This window comes from Prionailurus viverrinus, chromosome B1 (genome assembly GCF_022837055.1).
Source record: "Prionailurus viverrinus isolate Anna chromosome B1, UM_Priviv_1.0, whole genome shotgun sequence".
Lineage (NCBI taxonomy): Eukaryota > Metazoa > Chordata > Mammalia > Carnivora > Felidae > Prionailurus > Prionailurus viverrinus.
In genome coordinates, this window is record NC_062564.1 from 69,114,150 (window position 1) to 69,132,424 (window position 18,275).

The window sequence follows — 18,275 nt, forward strand, 5'->3', positions numbered from 1 at the left end:
TTAAAAAAACTTACTAAATGAATAAATACATCAAAAAATCTCAATTTTATTTACTATGAAAAGCTGATGAAAAGGCATTCTTCCTCATGGTAGGAAACTTAGGTTCTGATGAACTTGTCTAGACATATCCAGGACATTTACTTAGAAGATGGAGAGTAGAGTCTACCCCACCACCCCTCCCTTTCTGAAACAGGTACTGCGACGGGGTCTCCATTCATTGTCAAATACTCAAAATCAGCTATCAGTTGGTATAGACTGAAAGTTTGTGTGCTCCCGACCCTCATACAGTACCTTGAAACCCAATTCCCAATGTAAGAATATTTAGGAATGGGATGAAGACTTTGGAAAGTGATTAGATCAAGAGGGTGGAGCCCTCATTAATGGGCTCGGTGCCCTTTAAAAGAGGCCCCAGAGAGATCCCTGGCACTTCTACTGTGTGAAGACAGAGAAGAGACAATGGTCATCTATAAACCAGGAAGGAGGCTCTTACCAGATACTGAATCTGTCAATGCCTTGATCCTGGACCACCCAGTCTCCAGAGGAATAAATGTCTGTTGTTTTTAAACCACACAATTTATGGTATTTTGTTATAGTGGCCAGAAAGGACTAAGACAGAATGTTAAAGTCTGCTTAGAGAGGAACTAGCAAGACACCATTTGCTCAGAGGCCTTCCAAAATGAAAGTGCAAATTGCTCAGTACAGGAATAGCCTTAAAGTTTGTGAGAGTAGGTATAATTTGAAACATCCTAAAAGGTCCCCTGACCACATACATCTTCCTAGGAATGTGAAATTCTGTTCACAAATAATGGCATGCATTATTAATGCAAAGGTAAAGAATCAAATAGAAAACCCAATGTTGTATTATATTAATGTAACTTGAGAGCTAATTAATGCTTCCTTTAATCCCCTCAGTACACAAGTGTGTCCCTTCCATATGTGGAACTTGATATGAAAAATCTTGGGGCGCCTGGGTGGCTCAGTTGGTTAAGTGTCTGATTCTTGATTTTGGCTCAGGTAATGATCTCACAGTTTGTGAGACCAAGCCCTGAGTCGGCCTCTGCACTCCGCACTGAATGTGGAGCCTGCCTAAGATTCCCTCTCTCTCTCTCTCTCTATCTGCCCATCTCCTCTGCTTGCATGCTCTCCCTAAAAGGAAAAAATAAAAAGAAAAGAAAAATATATAAAACCTCATAGGTTAAAGACAATAGTCTCAGTAGAATTAGACTATGACATTTTAATGAAAAGGGTTTTAAAAACATTATTCTGTGGGGAGTGAGGGGGTAGAAATGAGTGATGGGCACTAAGGACACTTGTTGGGATGAGCACTGGGTGTTGCATATAAGAGATGAATCACTGGGTTCTACTCCTAAAGCCAAGACTACACTGTATATTAGCTAACTTGACAATAAATGAATGAATGAATGAATGAATGAATGAATAAAAACATTATTCTGTTTATTATTCTCTCTATATATTCTGAATACATATATACACTACTTACTATTTAGTTAATTTAATTTATATTTAATATTTTTTCAATATGATTAAAATAACAACTCTTGAGAAAGGACACTCTAAACTCTATAAATGTGGAGAAAAAGTTAACATGAAAAGTCAGTGATGCTTTTTTAAAACAATCTTCCTAGCACATTTTTGAGTAGTATAGGAGAAAACTATTATTCATCCATATGTCTTTCAAATAAGAAACAATGAAGAATTCCAAGATCACTGACATCAGAAATGTGATTTTTCCTTAGTTCTTACTTCCTTAATTCTTTTCTAGCCTACTTGACTTGGTCATTTTGTAAACTAAAATAGAAGGCATAATGAAGGAAATGCTTTTATTTTTATTTTTTTACTATTTTATTTATTTTTTAAATTTACATTCAAGTTAGTTAGCATATAGTGCAACAATGATTTCAGGGGTAGATTCCTTAACGCCCCTTACCCATTTAGCCCATCCCTCCTCCCACAACCCCTCCGGCAACCCTCAGTTTGTTCTCCATGTTTATGAGTCTCTTCTCTTTTGTCCTCCTCTCTGTTTTCATATTATTTTTGCTTCCCTTCCCTTGTGTTCATCTGCTTTGTATCTTAAAGTCCTCATATGACTGAAGTCATATGATATTTGTCTTTCTCTGACTAATTTCACTTAGCATAATACCCTCTAGTTCCATCCACATAGTTGCAAATGGTAAGATTTCATTCTATTTGCCGAGTAATACTCCATTGTATATATATACCACATCTTCTTTATCCATTCACCCATTGGTGGACATTTGGACTCTTTCCATACTTTGGCTATTGTCGATAGTGCTGCTATGAACATTGGGGTGAATGTGCCCCTTCGAAGCAGCACACCTGCATCCCTTGGACAAATACCTAGTAGTGCAATTGCTGGGTCATAGGGTAGTTCTATTTTTAATTTTTTGAGGAACCTCCATACTGTTTTCCAGAGTGGCTGCACCAGTTTGCATTCCCATCAGCAATGCAAAAGAGATACTCTTTCTCTGCACCCTTGCCAACATCTGTTGTTGCCTGAATTGTTAATGTTAGCCATTCTGACAGGTGTCAGGTGGTATCTCATTGTGGTTTTGATTTGTATTTCCCCGATGATGAGTGATGTTGAGCATTTTTTCATGTGTCAGTTGGCCATCTGGATGTTTTCTTTGGAGACGTGTCTATTCATGTCTTCTGCCCATTTCTTCACTGGATTATTTGTTTTTGGGTGCTGAGTTTGATAAGTTCTTCATAGATTTTGGATACTAACCCTTTATCTGATATGTCATTTGCAAATATCTTCTCCCATTCAGTTGGTTGCCTTTTAATTTTGCTGATTGTTTCCTTTGCTGTGCAGAAGCTTTTTATTTTGATGAGGCCCCAATAGTTCATTTTTGCTTTTGTTTCCCTTGCCTCCAGAGACATGTTGAGTAAAGAGTTGTGGCAGCCAAGATGAAAGAGGTTTTTGCCTGCTTTCTCCTCGAGGATTTTGATGGCTTCTTGTCTTACATTGAGGTCTTTCATCCATTTTGAGTTTATTTTTGTGTGTGGTGTAAGAAAGTGGTCCAGGTTCATTTTTCTGCATGTCACTGTCCAGTTTTCCCAGCACCACTTGCTGAAGAGACTGTCTTTATTCCATTGGATATTCTTTCCTGCTTTGTCAAAGATTAGTTGGCCATATGTTTGTGTGTCCATTTCTGGGTTCTCTATTCTATTCCACTGATCTGAGTGTCTGTTTTTGTGCCAGTACCATACTGTCTTGATGATTACAGCTTTGTAGTATAGCTTGAAGTCTGGGATTGTGATGTCTCCTGCTTTGGTTTTCCTTTTCAAGATTGCCTTGGCTATTTGGGGTCTTTTCTGGTTCCATACAAATTTTAAGCTTGTTTGTTCTAGCTCTTTGAAGAATGCTGGTGTTATTTTGATCGGCATTGCAGGAAATGCTTTAAAATACTAAAATGATCTTTGAGAGAGAAGAGCAGTGAAGCTACTAAGAGGTCACTTTTATTTCCCTACAAGTTTCTTTTTTAGAAAAATTTTAGCAATGATTCATTTGAAATGTTTTAAAATTTCCTAGTACACTTTTCTTGTTCCATGTGATCCTTTTGGCTTGGTAAACTTGAAGAATGCAACCCACAACACACCAAGCCTCAATCGCTCTCTTCTAACCATCGCCCAAACCAATTTCGTTGACTTGAAAATATTCATTGTTCATCGTGCTATTCATTATTTATTCATCAGCTCTTATTAATAATAGATAGTCATAAATTACAAATATCAAAGTTAATACTCTTAGGGCTGTCTTTTGACATTATCCCTGCAAGTACCTAAATAAACAAATAAAAACTAAAGCTTAAGGAATAAACTTCAGTGACAAAAGACAAGGAAAATACCACCCTCTTAAATATAAGTTTATTTATTTTTAGAACACAATGAAGCTAAATAGCCTACTGAGTCAGTCCAGCCTTCAGTGCATGTTGTAAGAAGCTTTCTATTTTTGCTCAGTATCTTTCTCTCTTGTTGATCTTTAAACCAAAAGCATTGGGACTTTGCTTTGCAAAGCTGCACTAACATTTCATTCTGCAATTATCTTCGTGGGGTTGAGTCATAAACAGATAAACCAAAAGGTAATGCCTTCCTATATTTTTATCAACTCTTTTTTGTGCAGAGTATTTAAAAATGCAATCAGCCAGGGGTGCTTGGCCAGCTCAGTCAGTAGGGCATTGATTCTTGATCTCAGGATCATGAGTTCAAGCCCCATGTTGGGCCTAGAGAGATTACTTAAAAAAAAAAAAAAAAATGCAGTCAGCCAGAATGAACTAAAGATAATGGATCAGCAAAATAGACAGTGAATCACAAGCAGTTATCAAGACTAGCCAAGATAATCAGGTGAGGTGATTACGAGTTGGGACACCACACTTTACACAGTAAAAGGAAAAGGAAGGGGTAGGGGAACTATGGGGAAAACCTGGGTCTGGGAACTAGACACCAGACTGGGTTTGAGTCTCAGTCTATCTTTCTGAATGTCAGTTTCCTTACCTAAAAAAGGGGATAGTTAAAACATTCATGAATGTATAAATAGACTATCCTAATAGACTATGATAATGACTAGCATGTAACAGGTGTTTTAAAATAGGGGCTCATATTATTAATATGGAAAAATATTAAACAACTTAAATTACTTTAACATGCAACTAAAGCCAATGCTCTTGGTTTCAAGTCCTTGTAACTCTTGCTTTCTAGGCCATAGCAGCCTGGCAGAGGACAATGAAGGGATAACTACCTATTTCAAAGATAACAAAAGGATGCCTGGATGGCTCAGTCAGTTAAGCGTCCGACTTTGGCTCAGGTCATGATCTCATGGTTCCTGGGTTTGAGCCCCGAATTGGGCTCTGTGCTGACAGCTCAGAGCCTGGGACCTGTTTGAATTCTGTGCCTCCCTCTCTCTCTCTGTCCCTCCCCTGCTCGTGTTCTCTAAAAAATAAAAAAATGTTTAAAAATGTTAAAAAAAAAAAAAAAAGATAGCAAAAACAGCCTCGGATTTGTAGCTGCTCAAAGTGGAATCACCGAGCCTCTTTCTCTCCTCTGGCAAGGTTCATGGGTGGCCCTGTGTCCTGGCAGCCAGTGAAGTTCTGCTGAGATCTAGCTCTGTCCACACACACGTGGCTTGTGAGCTGACACTTGCTGCTCCTGCCGGTGTGGGCTGTGACTTCACCACTGCTGCTGGCTTCTCTGGTCACTGCCAGCCCCTGTGCCACCATGATTTCCCGCTGTTGATGTCGGCTCTCTCTCACTCTCTGTCTGCCTCTCTCTCTGTCTCTCTCTCTCTTGATACTGCCAGATTCCTGCCATCAGCGATAAGACATTTACAAGTTTCCTAGAGATATGCCCTCAGTTTCCACACTGCTCCTGCTGCTCCAGCTCTATTCTTTAAGTGTTCAGTTCTTTCACAAGCCTGTCATTTTGTTTCAAAGGATTAATGAGGGACTGTGCCAAGGTCTCTCCCTGCCCACCGTGAGCATTGCAGAATACCATCAAGGGCCAGCATATCCCTAGTCTCAGGCTGAGGCAAGTGTCTGTGTTTCAGGAGTAAGGCAGAGGCCTCTGGGCATCGGGCCTGAGGGCTATGAGGGGACAGGGGAGAGAGACACAGGCCGAGGGCCAGCTCTCTCGGCTGAGGACTGTGCAGCAGAGGGATTCTCCCAGCAGGAGCCAAACTTCTGAGCATCAGGTTTTTTTCTGTTGTTTAGTGGCTGCACTCCTTTTCTCTCAACTTGTCCCCTGAGTAGTCAGCATACTTGGGTATGTTACATTACTTAATATTACTCTAGAGTTTGCATGCGGTTAATTCCACGGGTAGGTTTGCTTTGCACAGGATTAAATCCCAGGATGATACTACAGTCCTCGCCTCTCTGGCTACCCCAAAGTTTCTCAGATTTGTAATCTGAGGGATGGTGGCTTACACTTGCCATAAGAGCTGGTTCAGCTCAGCTCCGCTTTAGTTCCTGATTTAGGCAGCAAGTACCAAGATCCTCAATGGGCCCTGAGTTTGAATCTCCTTATTGGCCCGACTGGGAAGCAGCACCCCCACTGTCTCCACTAGGTTTCTAAACTGGTGCCCCGTTGTCCCATCACGGTAAATGAATTCCTCTCTAAAATTTCACCTCCTGAGTCCATTCTCTTAGCTGAGCTGGCTGGTAGAATTGGAAATCTGTCTTGGACCCTATTAGGGCAACCTCAGAGCATATTAGATTCCTACTGAAACACAACTTGGTCCACCCAGTGCTGGTGTCCTGTGCTCAACAGTCAGGCTTGGCAGGAGTCTTGGGTACCCCACCTATGGCAGGATTCACCACGCTGTGCCCTGGGCTCGGTGGGAACCCTGATGCCTCACCATAGATCTAAACTGGGCCTTAGCACGACTGGAAAGTACTCTGTGGTTGGCCTGTCTGCTTTCTCTCAGCCCAAAGAATCTCTGAGGTCAGCTTCCACAGCCGAGTACCCAGCATTTGTACGCCTCTTGTGCGGAGGGACATTGCCATTCCAGGCCCCTCCCTACCTTCTGGAAGCCAGTCAGCTGTCTCATCAGTTAGCCCTGGGATGGTCTCCCTTCCCTGCTCAGAAATTGTCTCCTCCCCAAGGCCCCATGCATGCTTTCACAAAACTCAACTGCATTTTAAAATCAACTCGTCAACTTTTACCGTATGTTGAAAATATTTGATGCCATATTTTATCACTACTAGATTCACATTCATATTTTAGAACATGCAACCTCAGGAAAACTTGCTCTCTGGGGTCTGTAACAAAGAACAGACATCAATCCCAGGCTCTTACAGAATTCCAATGTACAGGGAAGAGTTGCTCTGTATTATATTTGCAACTCACACGTGTCCACTAGCAGCACCCTTCAACCCATGTTATTATCTCTTCTCTTTGTTATTCATTTTACTGAGCTGTCCAATGATATTTATCCACATTCATACTCTCCATTTTATTTTATTATTTTTTAATGTTTATTTATGTAAAATTTTTTTTTTACATTTATTTATTTTTGAGAGACAGAGCACAAGTGGGGGAGGGGCAGAGAGAGAGGGAGACACAGAATCCAAAGCAGGCTCCAGGCTCCGAGCCATCAGCACAGAACCTGATGGGGGGCTCGAACTCACAAACCATGAGATCATGACCTGAGCCGAAATCAGAGGCTTAACCGACTGAGCCACCCATGTGCCTCTAATGTTTATTTATTTTTGGGAGAGAGAGAGCACAAGCTGGGGATGGACAGAGACAGAGGGAGACACAGAATCCGAAGCAGGCTCCAGGCTCTGGGCTGTGAGCACAAAGCCGGATGCAGGACTCAAACTCTTGAACTGCCAGACCATGACCTGAACTGAAGTCAGGCGCTCAACTGACTGAGCCACCCAGGTGCCCTTTGTGCTATCCACTTTAGAACATAAACTCTCACAGATCAGGCCTATGTTCAAGACATATTATTCTGTAAAGTATCAATCACAATGATATTTGCAGTTAGATGTTTTTTTTCAACTACTATATTTTTGTTACAATGAATATCCTAAAATTAAAGTGGGAACGCAAATTAAAGGTTTTATTAGCCATTTGTGGATCAGTATTTTACTTTACTTTATGTAAAACTGTAAAGATAATGGGTATGTGCTCTGTAAAATACTATCCAAGTTATTATTTCAGTTATTTCTGTTTTTAAAATTTTTTTCAATTTATTTATTTTTGGAGAGACACAGAGAGAGATACAGTGTGAACAGGGTAGGGGCAAAGAGAGAGGGAGTCACAGATTCCGAAGCAGGGTCCAGGCTCTGAGCTGTCAGCACAGAGCCCACATGGGGCTCAAACTCACAAAACGTGAGATCGTGACCTGAGCCAAAGTCAGACGCTTAACAGACTGAGCCACCCAGGCGCCCCTATTTCAGATATTTCCATATTATTACGTCTCCATAAATGGACTAGTTAAATAAAAAAGGCATATTGTTCTCTGTGTTATAATTATGTTTTTATCTGGAAATAAGTCACTCTTATCCAAGCTTCTGTTATTTCCCTTATACTTATTTATTTTCTTTATCCTGCAGTAGCTACACATTTCTATAATGATAGTCACAGAATCATACACCTAAAAGAGACTTTACAGTGCTTATCCATTTCTCTCTCTTTAGGTGGAGCTGTCCTTAAACACAATCAGACAGATGAAAACATATACAACTGACAAATTATAAAGTGAATATTTTCCTAATTATAAATACAAGCCATATATTAAAAAAAAAAAGTTCTGTATCTTCCTGTCACTCGATATGAAATCCTTCTGGTTTAACAATATAAATACTCAACGACAAAGGTCAAAATAAGACAAACAAAAACTCTTTTTCTTTTGTTAGTACATAGCATAAAAAGTGTTGGTTGTGATTTGATATTACTGTTCTTGAGAACAGGTTTTCTGTGCCCTGCCATCCTATCTGCCTTTGCCTACATCCATGACAATTAGGATATAATACCACTAGGAAATGTTCAGAACAGCAACACAAGAATTTTAAAGGGAAAAAAAAGCCCAAGCCAATACAATGACCATTTTCCATATTTCTCTTCTATAGTTACTAATACATAAGCTTATTTTTTTAAAAATTAGAATCATATACTTAGTTTTCAAATGTAGCATTACATCATAAATATTTCCATATTCTGACATGGTGCTGATTTCTTTCATTTTAATAAATTCATAATATTTCAATAACTGAACGTACTATTATTATTTTCTATTATGGAATTATAGACAATAAGTATGTTTGGTTACACAGTTTTCTTCAACTGAAGTATTGCCATTTTTAAAAATGTTTATTTATTTATTTTGAGACAGAGAGAGAGAGAGAGAGAGAGCAAGGGAGGGGCAGAGATAAAGGGAGAGAGAGAGAATCCCAAGCAGGCTCCATGCTGCCAGGGCAGAGCCTGACATGAAGCTCAAACTCATGAACCGTGAGATCATGACTTAAGCCAAATACAAAAGTTGGACACTTAACTGACTGAGCCACCCATGTGCCCCTGAAGTATTGTCTTAATCTAAATTTCCAAAAAATAGCATTTTCAGGACTTGATCTTGAATTTCAAATTACTTTTTTCAAATGATCCTTCTAATCTCTCTATCATCAGCCATGCAGAGTGTTCTAGCACTGAATGTTTCAGTGATTTGAATTTGCACTAAGTTTGAAATAGGTGTCTTTTTTGCTTTACTTTATTTATTTTGAAAGAGAGAGAGAGAAAGTACAAGTGGGGGAGGGGCAGAGAGAGAGGAGGGAGCAAGAATCTGAAGCAGGCTCCCCACTGGAGGTTTAGAACCTGACATGGGGCTCGAACTCATGGACTGTGAAATCATGACCTGAGCCAAAGTCAGACACTTAACTGACCGAGCCACCCAGGCCCCTGGAATACATGTATTTGATGTAATTACTCTTTTGGGAACCAAATAAAAAGAAAAAAAAAAAAAAGTCACTTCAGTTGCAGCACACATCAGATTACTTAAAAAACTAAGATTAATTTTGGATTATTAGAGAATGATCTATAAAATCTTATATCACATTATCAGTTATCAGATACCATAAAAGGGCAGTCAGGAAATGAGAGCTACTCCCTTAACTACTAAGTGCCCCACCTCGAACCCCTGCTCTAGAGACCTTTTGTTAAGTGTAAGACCTGAACATATGAACTATGATTCTGTTTTCTGATCTGATTGTATTTATTCTTTGCTGAAAAAGTTTGCAATGGCTCCAGTTTCTCTACAGACAAATTCTAAATCCTAAATTGCGGCTGTAAGATAACAGAAAGAATCTATGGATAGCAGTACCCTGGGAGGAGCACAGCTGTAGACTCAGAACACACAGGTTCCAGTCCCATCCCTGTGCTAATACTTAATCTTCCAATTTGCTTATCTGCACAGTGAAAATAATAGTACCTATCTTACAAGGCTGTTTAGAAGATTAGATGAGAATTTATTTGAAAGGGCCCAGAACGAAGGGCCTCCTTAACGTGAATTCCTTTCTCTCTTTCCTCTTCAATCTATAGGCTCAGCCTCCTTTACCCCATCCGCCACAGATCCCCATGCCCACCTGTTGCTTTTCTGTTCCTATATTTATTCTATTTTCTCCATCAGATGCTTGTTTCTCACATCTCCAAGATCCTATCAAGACCAAAATAAAAAACTTTTCCAAACGGATCTCCCTGACTGAAATCAGCTTCTTTTCCTGTGTCACCCTCTCCCTTCTAGCCATTGTCACAGTTGGTGTATGTGATGGCTGTAAACGGGGCATCATATGCCTTTTGGAAATGGAGCCCATGTCTCAATGCTCTTGGTAACCTACATCACCCTAGCACAATGCCTGGCACAAAATAAGCCTGTGTTTATTGTTGGTTTATTTAATTCTATCCTCCTGTATGCCATGCTTTTTTCTCTTGTTCTCTCTTCTCTGCCCTTACTCTTTCTATTTCACATGCAGTGACATTCCACACTGAACACATCCACCATAAACAATAGAGATGGAAGGCTATGAACTTCCCCTAACCCCCAAACAGACGTACAAAAATCCCAATAAGTAAATGAAATGACAGTTTTAAGAAAGGGAGGGAAAAAACCCCAAACATCTAGCCTGTCAGAGAAGCAGCTTTTGCATGTCTAAATCTGTCCGTTTTGGGATATAAGCCAAAGTCAGGGGTCCAAGACTATTTCAATTCTATTGCATTCCATTTATTATTTATATAGTGCATATTGCTGTAGTCTCTAAGCACTTTAAAATGAAATACAACATACCTCTGGGAGTGAGAAAGGAAATGAAGAACGGGGAGGAGGGGGAGGTGTTGGAACATTGGTGAGCATGGTGAGGTCTAAGCTGAGACAAGGGGCTCCTCCCCTGTCTGACACAGGTGTGAATAGCATATTGTTCAATGTCAGTGGCATAAATTTACAATGGGAGCTGGAAGCCAACCTCTGCAGGAAAAGCTTTCTTCATCCTTTGCTCGAAAAATGCACAGTCTTTAGAGGGAAGGACATCCTTCTTCTCTGCTCTCCATCCTGAATTTAGAATCTGATCAGAACATAATTAATACCCATGCTCACCATATAAACTTCACCCTTTGAGACGCCTGGGTGGCTCAGGCAGTTAAGCATTTAAGCATCTGATTTCTGCTCAGGCCATGATCTCTCAATTCATGGGTTCTGGCCCCGCATCACTCTCTGTGCTGACCGCTCCAGAACCTGGAGCCTGCTTCGGATTCTGTGTCTCCCTCTCTCTCTGCCGCTCCCCAGCTCTGTCTCTCTCTATCTCAGAAATAAACATTAAAAAAAAAAAAAAAACCCTCTCCCTTCAAGACTTTTTTTATAATTCTCTGTGACAACAAGAGACCACATATGCTAATGCTTCTGGATGCTGTGTTTTTCTCGTATGCTTCAGTATCCTCTGGCATTTGGAAATTGTCAAAAGGGAGAAGAAAAGCAGTCGGGTAGTGTCACGAGCGCACTATGGAGCAGCGCGCAGAGCCCATCTGTCCTGCAAGCGGCACCATAGATACATGCGCAGTAGCCGGCCACTACTTGCTTTCTTCTGACGAATTCTTCGGGTATTTCCTGAAAACATGCCCTTCATTAAGGAGATCTAAGGAAGCCTCGGGATCTCTCCTGAAATAGGACAGTATTCAAATACTTTGACCCCAGATCTCAACGCTTCTGCTGGCTTTAAATACGGTCTTTAGGCAAATTCAAATCTTATGGCGGGGGGGGGGGGGGGGGGGGGGGGCAGGTGGGGGGGCTTTGATAAGCCCTTTTAGACATGTAGATTTTCTTGTGGAAGCCTTGGACCAAAAGAACACGCAAAATAGAGATGCCTGAGCCTGGGGTGTTCAATATTCTCTTTAATGATTGAAAATGCTGTCTCCAGTGGGAGTGGAGCGCTTGCTGTAGAGATTATTATGGTCTGAAGCATTTTCTGCATGAATGGTGAGGGCAGGGGCTGGGGTGCAGGGGCTGGGAGGTAATAAGACCCTGAAAGATGTCAGCTCCTACAATTCAGTGATAAGAGGGTTTCAGGGACCCAGCAGCCCAGCTGGATGACAGAGGCAGGCAGGAAGGCTGCTCAGAAGGGGATGGCTACTGTCCTCCACAAACAAGATTTTTAAAACTTATGTCTCAAGTTGTTTTCCTTTCAATGTATAACGTCCCTCTGTGACTGCCTACCCTTCGGTAAAGAATGCTAAATAGGAGAGTTTTCTGCTAGCAGTGCATTGAGGAGTGTGCGGGAAACAGGTGTCTGTGTTTGGAGAGGGAAGTGGATTGGAGAGAGGTGTCAGCATAAGAGGCAACTGAGGTGTGGAGTGAGAAGGGATGGTGGCAGCCAGAATGGGCTTGCAGAACAGGGAAATATGACCCCTGGCCTCTCTGAATTGTTAGGAGTTAGGGCTGTATTTCCTGCAAACCTGTAAAATGGGAAAGGGATAGGAGTGGGAAGGAAGATCATTATTATATGAATTTTAAAGAAAGAGTTGAGCTGGAATGATGATAAGTTGGAATAAAAACTGCTACGTATGAATTTGTTTCTAATGAGGAAAAGGAAAGAAAGGAAAGAAGGAAGGAAGGAGAGAAGGAAGAAAATCTCTGCTGTCCTATCCTGTGCCATTCATGGCTTCAATCTTCTGTGAACAAATCCTGTGAAAGGGAATAGTGTGGCCCATATCTTCCAGAAATAGCTTTAAATGGAGAGGAACTCAGGAACACAACATACTTCAAGCTCTCGAGAACCACGCTGGATCCCTGGCTGGGACCTGAAACAAGTGGATGTGGGCCAGGGGAACCAGGAATACGAGGGGCTGGGTCCTGTGCCTAAGGGCCCCTTAACTGGCCCACAGCCATCGTTGTGTCCTGCCAGGGGTGTTATTATGCAGCTGTCAATCAATACACTACCCACCAATGTCTACTTGTATTTTAAAAGACTTCACATAGAGTAGATAACACAACCCCAAAAGTCGACCAACAAAACCTAGCTGCCCGGAAATATTGTGCGTACTCAGCACTTTCACTCAAATCACTTTTTTTGTTTTAATTTGATCCTCATGATAACCTGGTGAAGACACATAGCATCATCACCACCGCATCTAAAGAAGAGAGTGAGGCTCATGTCTAGAAGGTTATGCACTTACTAAGTGGAGGAGCTGAGTTCTAAGCCCAAAGCCTCTCTCCATTTTCAGCTGTACCTGCACAACTGAGTAGTTGCAGTTTGTGGCCGCCGGGTAGATAAATCTTTTACCGGGTGCACGAGTTCTGTGGTTTTGTTTTTGTTTTTTTTTCAGTCTCCTTAAATCACGGGGCATGGGAAGCATTGCTCAGCTCTAGCTGATGATTGCCATGCAGAAATGTGGGCCCAGGTCTTCCAATTTTTCAAGAGAACCTGGACATTTATACTTGTAGACAAAGTCTGATATTTTAATATTGGTGCATTTGCAAAAGAAATGAAATCAACACATTGTGCAAACCCAGCATGCCAGCCACCAGCATGAGACCTCTGCCTTAAATCTGTGTACTTGGCTCCTTCCCAGCCTTATTCCCAGAGAGAGTGGAAAGGTGATGTCACTGGCGTCTGCTCCTTTTTCTCCAACAGACTCTCACCTGATCTGAATATCTGCCCCTGGATCCCTCATCTTTTTTCATCTGTTTCCCTCCATCTGAGGCATTTTCACTTTTGGGGGTGGGGGTGGGGGTTGGGTACCATTGGAAATCAAGTGATGTCAAAGGAAACTTTGTGTTTGGTTTTTCAGCATCCTGAACTGGAGTAAGCTAGATGGTAGACAGCTAGAAGGCATGGGGGCAGGGAAGGAGGAGCAAGGAAGGATGAGGACAAGCCATGTACCCACGCTGCCTGCGAAGGAAAGGAAATGAAAGGATGGAACTGACGGCACTCTTGTAAATATTAAATAGTAATGCAATAGAGAGTAACGGCCACAAAGAAACTGTGATAAGCATGCCAGTACTTTACTGTATTTCAGCACACGGGGTACTAGGGCTTAACACATCTCTTTTGACATCGCAGACAGTTTTACTGTGCTGGGAGAAAACCTGAGTAATGAATACGAGGCAAATGCTTTTGCTATTATGGAAACAAATAAATGGCAGAATAAGAATGACAGTAAAAGAAAGAGATTCTATTTCCGTCATTCCAAATAGATGTTACATCTCGTGGCAGATATGATCGCATTAATTAGCTGCAAGAGATTTTATAAATAACCATCGTGTAAGTGGGCTTGCCCTGCCTTTGCTAATGAAAGTGCTTTTTGAATGTGACCCTTTCCTAATCTGAGGCAACAATATTTCTTAGCTCCTGATGTGTACAAAGTAGCAGGCACTGTGGGGGGAGGCACAGGAAATGGTGGATGTAATCTTTTCTTCTGAGCAGCTTCTAGTCAAGTGGTATTAGATTTGCAAGAAGGACAAAGCTCCTCCCAAAACCCATATCAAATCTTAAAAAGTTTCAAAGAATACAGAGGCGCCTGGGTGGCTCAGTTGGCTAAGCATCTGACTTCAGCTCAGGTCATGATCTCATTGTGAATTTGAGCCCCTCATCCGGCTCTGTGCTGGCAGCTCAGAGCCTGGAGCCTGCTTCAGATTCTGTGTCTCCCTCTCTGTCTGCCCCTCCCCCATTTTCACTCTTTCTCTCTCTCTCTCAAAAATAAACATTAAAAAAAGATTTAAAAATATTTTAATGTTTATTTCTGAGACAGAGACAGAGGATGAGTGGGGGAGGGGCAGAGTGGGGGGGTGGGGGACACAGAATCCAAAGCAGGCTCCAGGCTCCCAGCTGTCAGCTGACATGGGGCTTGAGCCGAAGTAAGAGGCTCAACTAACTGAGCCACCCAGGCCCCCCTAAAAAAAGATTTTAAAAAACAGTTTCAAGGAATACAAAAATCTACTTACTAGACACCTTTCCCAGAAAACATATCACTTTGCATTTGTCTGAACATAATTCAAACCACATTTACTAAAACTCTGTTACCCTGTTATACAACCATTTTGTCTTTATGTTTCTGTAAGAAAATGCAAAGAACAGCATTTTCTTGGAAGCCTCTTTAAGATTTTAAACAACAAAACAGTATTTATATTTGTCTAATCTTTTTAAAAATGTTTTTATTATTTTTGAGAGGAAGAGTACGAGTGGGGGAGGGTCAGAGAGAGACAGGGGCAAGGGATCCAAAGCGGGCTCTGCATTTACAGCAGAGAACCCCATGTGGGGCTCAAACTCATGAACTGTAAGATCATGACCTGAACTGAGATGCTCAACTGACTGAGCCACCCAGGTGTCCCTGTATTTATCTAATCTTAAGGCTATCTGAATCGGTAAAATCTACTTCACACTGCTTTTTTTTCCCCCTTCCCCCTCTTTCTTCTTATTATTATACTCATACTACCATGAATTTCATACATAGTTGTTAAAAATGCAGTCACTTCTTCCTCCCATTCAGTTCAGCAGACCAACACTAAAGTTAAGTAGTCAACCTGTCTTTCTACTTCTCAGCCTTGATGGGGTTATCAGTAAGCGCAGTCAAAAAATAAAACAGATCAGGGGTAGTGCCACCTAGTAAGAAGAATGAAATCCAGATGCTGTCAAAATTAAGAGAGGTTTGATTAATGCCAGTGTTAACTTTATTTTCACTGCTTCCCTAGCTGGGTTAAAAAAAAAAAAAAAAAAAAAAGCACAGGGCCAGAGCAATGTGTTCTGGGCATCTTTTTTAGCAAGGCACAATTTTAAAAATAATGTCTGAGTTACATGATGTGTTATCAAAAGATTGCTTTATACCTATCAAGAAGCTTTAATTCTATGAGTCAAAAGTAGCCTTTACCTCAATGCCCATTTCCTACTAAGACCTCCTCAATATCAAATGTACTTCCGTCTCTGCTGTGACAGGGAAAATATCAATGATGTAATGCAGCGTATACATTTGAGATTTCTATGACATCTGTGGAAGTCAAACCCTATTTTCCAGACAGACACAAAATTCATGTGGCTTTTAACTCAGTTTTAAGTAGATCCTGACCCAATATAAAAAATTGAGAACAGGTGACCAATATTCCCAAAGAATCATAAAAATTCAAAACATTTCTAAAGAACAAATACCTTCAAGAAAAGACTGAAAATCGTAAGTTGGGAGCTAACAAGTGAGTGTGTTTAAAATCACTTGGTCTGCATTCCATTTTTTAATCGATCTTTGTGAATCTTGATGTCATCCACGTATTCAAGCTTCTTTCTTACAATTTCCCAACAATTTTCAGTTATTTATTGTGGTGCTTTCAGGAAATCAATAAAAATGTTTTTAGACTTTTGTGTGTAGTGAAAGAAAGAAAAAAGCTTAATTGGTCCAGCTGTGTCTTGTTGTTTTCTTGTTTTTCTAAATATAAAAGAATAAGTCAAATCTGTGTTGAATGTAGAATCCATTGAAATATGACCAACTGATGTTCCTTTATCCTTCCTGCCAGTAATTTTTCAGAAATCCCTATCGTTTTTGTGAATTCACATTAATCAGAAAACTTCTTTCTGTGAAAATCAGTCATTGGTCGTTTGTTGCTTTTTTTTTTTTTAAGTAGAATGAATACGTATGACATAACCTTAAACATTTGACATCGATATTTTAAGTAATTCAAATCACATATTTCAACCTAAAAGCTCATGTTTTATATTCTGATGTTAAATGATTCTTGGAAGTCTTTATTATTGGGGAAATTATCTCAATTCTTGAAAATAATTAGGAGTTATCATTGTAAGCACATTTCCCTGACAGTGTTTTCATAAGCCAACGGAAGGGTATTTTCAAGTTGGCATCCTTCTGTGCGTTGAATGTGGGGGAAAGCTTGTGATGCGCCACCCCCCCTTCTCTCCTCTGTAGCCCAGTGGCTGTAGCTCACGTCTCTGTGGCTCGGTGCCAACAGAAATGCCTATGGAAAGGAAAGCCTGCTCTGAACAGAGAGCTGACTGCTTTGTGAAAGATGAGAAGACAAAGCCTAATACAGTGAAACTTCTTTAGAACATTTTCCAGGGAACTGAACATTTTGAATGTTCTACGTGGGAAAACATGCGCTGGGAGAGCAGCACAATGACGCATTTCACTGCACTTCCACTTGCCAAACATTCCAGGGCACCCTGCACACGAGGCTAATAAACTGGCTTAAACAGGAGATGGTCATGAGCTCAGGAAAGCTTTCCTCCAGCCCCGTCTGTGGTTACACAAAACGGTCAAAACAGAGGCCAGGTCTGTTCTCAAATACCACGCTCTGGAGGAGGGATAAGAATGTCCTATGGTTCCTGGGCCAGTTCAGGTGGCTTAGAGAAGGGCAAAACAGTACCTTTATAGACACTACAAAGATCACTTGAAGAAGAAACAAACATCTCTGAGTGGAGGGAACTACACCAGTGTGGTAAGTATCCTCTTCTGTAAATGTTGGGAGATGGGGCCCTTTCACTTTTACTCTTTTAAATGCTATTCCATTACGTGCTATCATATCATGGTTCTCCTGTTTGAAAATCCCTCTTCTTGTACGTTGTAACTTATTTCAGATCATCACAGAAACTGGAAGACTGAGGACAAAATCACAGAATACCAGGGAGCAGGGCAGACCACACTATGGTTTGAGCAGCCTTATGGAAACGTCTGGCTCCAGGCTCGCTTTGGTTTTCTTCAGAGTTTCTTCAGTGGGTGCAGGAAATTCTACTTACTGGGTTTGTCAGTAATCTAGAAGTATCTTGGTATTTTTCAGATTACCAAGTATCTGTTGTAATGTGACTTTGTGACACAACAGATAAAGAGATCAAGATAGATCACTGCTGGAGACTGTGTTTCCTAAGAATGGATGATAAGCATTAGCAGATAAAAAAAATGTAATCAATCAAGTAATGGAACAAGGCAGGAATGAGAGGAATGTTTTTCAATTTAAAATCTAGTGTAAGTTTTGCCCTTAACAAAATCAGAGAAAATGTAAAGAATCAGAGGGAATTTTTTTAAATCCACAATGAAGGAAGAAAAGTGCTCCTTAAATAGATGAGTAAATGGTTTCAGGCATAAATGTATTTATGTATAGATGTGTAGAGATTTTCGTCTCCCGTTAGGATTAAGTAATTTTTTTAGAGTAAATTTATTCAGGAGTTGATTAGTTTGTCAGTAATAACAACCTACTTTTTGTAGCTCTTTAAAAAATGACCTTAAAAATGCACAAGAATGGTATTTGTTTTAGAAAAACA